We start from the raw sequence: 2,971 nt of genomic DNA on the forward strand, positions 1-2,971 counted from the left end.
TTAATACGATTTGGCCGTACCATTTGGATAACAGGGCTAGACCATACTGCCTGAGAGATTATTATTATTATTATTATTATTAGTGTTGTTGATGTTGTTGTTGATAAAATTATTTATGTTAGTAGTGCGTAAAGTTCGTGGCCTAGTCCGTTTTAGAAGAATCTCATGAAACTTATAACTTTTATATTTAAAGGGGTCATATGATGCTGCTAAAAAGAACAGTATTTTGTGTATTTGGTGCGACTCCGGGCTGGACTCCGCTTTCTCCACGGTGAAAGCCGATCCGGTGATCCACAATGCAAAGTTGTAGTATTTCCTCAGCGACCAGCACAGATCAGCTCTAGGCATGACGAAGCAGATATCGTCCTCTTTTGGAAGACCAACATTTGGGCGGTGTTATGCAAATCTTCGCACATCGTGACGTAGACATGTGGGGGCGTGTTAGAACGAGCCGTTTTAGGTAGGCGTGGTTGACTCTTTACTTTTATAAAGAATATCTCTTTGGATTTGAGACTTTAGTCTTTGCAACTTTACAGATCTTCTTTATGCACCAAGAGCTTGTAACACTCCAAAAAGAAAGGAAAAATTGAAATCGCATCATATGACCCCTTTAATATATTAACCTTTTGTTTGTTTGTGTTTCTGACTAAACATTAGACGAAAACAATAAAGAACATAATTTATTATATTTGTATATACAAATTGATTTTATTAGTATTTTTGAAGTTCAAAATGCAAAATTTTTTTATCTAGAAAAATGAGTAAATATGCAAACAATACATTAAATTATTTAATTTACCTAATGTTTAGAAAACACACTAATTGTGCAATTTCTATAACCAAGTAAATAAATAAATAGCTGTTTTAAATATTTAACTCAAAAGAAAATATATTTTATTAACTTACACGGAATTAAATAACATTTCTGTTTACAGTAAATAAAATCATCATTAAGAGTTATGTGAATTACAAAACGTCTGGACTCAGTCTTTGAGATAAATAGCTTTTTTTATTTAAAAAAATTTTCAAAGGCTTAGTTGTCATGAAAATAATGTCACAATTAATCTTCATGGTCCTGAAAATATGTTCAATCTTCTTAATCCAAATTTTCGGGGTGAAATATTTTCGTGAGGGTCGACCCTTTATATAGGCTGGTGGAGGCGCGAGGTGTGGTCTTGTGAATAGAGTCCCCGCGCGAGCCGGGCTCTGGAGACCCCGCCGGCTGCTCGGGAGGCCCGCGCGAGAGAAGAGGATGGCAGGAGGGAGGGGAGGGCGTTGCGACTCGCGAGAGGATTTAAGGATTAGTTCTGCACGCGGATTACTCACTGTGCGGTGCGGGGGACGCACGGGGTTAAACATGGACGACTGCACGAGAGGCAGAGGCAGATACCCCGAGAGAGCAGCGACTCGGTCACCGTGGCGGTGGCTCGAGCAGCCAACCGGAGCCTTGGGGCAGGACACTTCCGGCCCAAATCACTACATACTTGTGTCTAATGTCAGCAGCCCACAGCCTGAATAAACCATGACACAGATTAGACAGTGGAAAAGTAATCTTTTTATGCGGTAAATAAAAAGATACAGTATGTTTGTAGTGTTATCATCCCAGCTTGTGCACGCACGTCAACACTGTCTTCATCACTGACACGGATGAGACAGTTACATCTACCGGTCAGGAGACTGTACTGCGAGCGTTCCGGTATTCCCAGAATGCGCCCGGTTACATCATTCCACACCGAAGTAGTTCAGCCTATCGGATTGAGAAAATATTCAGGCAACTGTATTTCAGTCTGCGAAGTGTGGTCCAGTGTACCTTCAGTTTCTAGTGTTTGGAAACAGAGCCCATGGCCATTTCATTATTTTATAGAGACGCTGACGTCATACTCCGCAGAGCTGTGACAGTCCACGCGTGTGACCTGCGCAATTCCTTTTCTTCGACGTGCGAGTGTCCAGAAGCGCAGAAACCAACACCAGAGTTTCCGACCGGCCCAGGCGTGCGAGGGAGACAGGAAGAGAGGGATAATATGAACAGAACGTCTCAATTATCAGTTTAATGACTTGCTGAACATCTAAAATCAAATACTGCATTAAAATGAGCCCTCATCTCCATCTCTCTCCCTCTCTCTCTCTCTCTCTTTCTCTCACATAACCGGCTTGCCTGTGGAGAAGTAGATGAACAAGCCAGGATCACAAATGAATGGCAAAATTGTATGGAATTTCAAAGCAGGATGATACTGGTGAAATTGCCTCGTGTGGGTAGATGAGAGGATGAAAATGAGCTCAAAGTGGATAAATGAATGACTGAGAAACTCTCTAGTGAACATTCACACTTTCAATTCAGATAAATGCATGACAGAGTGAAGGAGGGTTTCCTGGAAGAGGATTTCCCGTAGAGTTTGATCAGGCAGTGCAGAGGTGAGATTCCTCTCTATCTCTATTCCATAATGACTGGGAAGAGCCAATCACACCGTTCGCTGGGAAATCAATAGAACACTGATGTCTCTCTCCATCTCTCTGGCAGGCTCTCATTCTTTCTCCACCTTTCTCTCTCTCCCAAGTGCAATTCAGGATAATTCTCTTCACGTTAGAGAGACTTTATTGGCAAGGCCATAGACAAGTATATTACAGCTGAACTGATTTGAGAGGGCAAAGGGGACAAGAATGCATTAAAAAGAAAAATGGCAAGTTTTACTGTTTTAGAAATGTGGGATAAAAACTTAAAAATCAATCTCTCTCTCTCCCCAGTGCAATTCAGGAAAATTTTCTTCACGTTAGAGAGACTTTATTGGCAGGACCATAGACAAGTATATTACAGCTGAACTGATTTGAGAGAGCAAAAGGGGACAAGAATGCATTAAAAAGAAAAATTGACATTTTTAATGTATTAGAAATGTGGGATAAACACGTAAAAATCAAGAATACTTTGCTTTTGCAAGTTACCAAACCATTGCATATTATTCCCATCATAAAGCCA

This window comes from Sinocyclocheilus rhinocerous, unplaced genomic scaffold (assembly GCF_001515625.1).
Source record: "Sinocyclocheilus rhinocerous isolate Xijiao unplaced genomic scaffold, SAMN03320098_v1.1 scaffold1112, whole genome shotgun sequence".
Lineage (NCBI taxonomy): Eukaryota > Metazoa > Chordata > Actinopteri > Cypriniformes > Cyprinidae > Sinocyclocheilus > Sinocyclocheilus rhinocerous.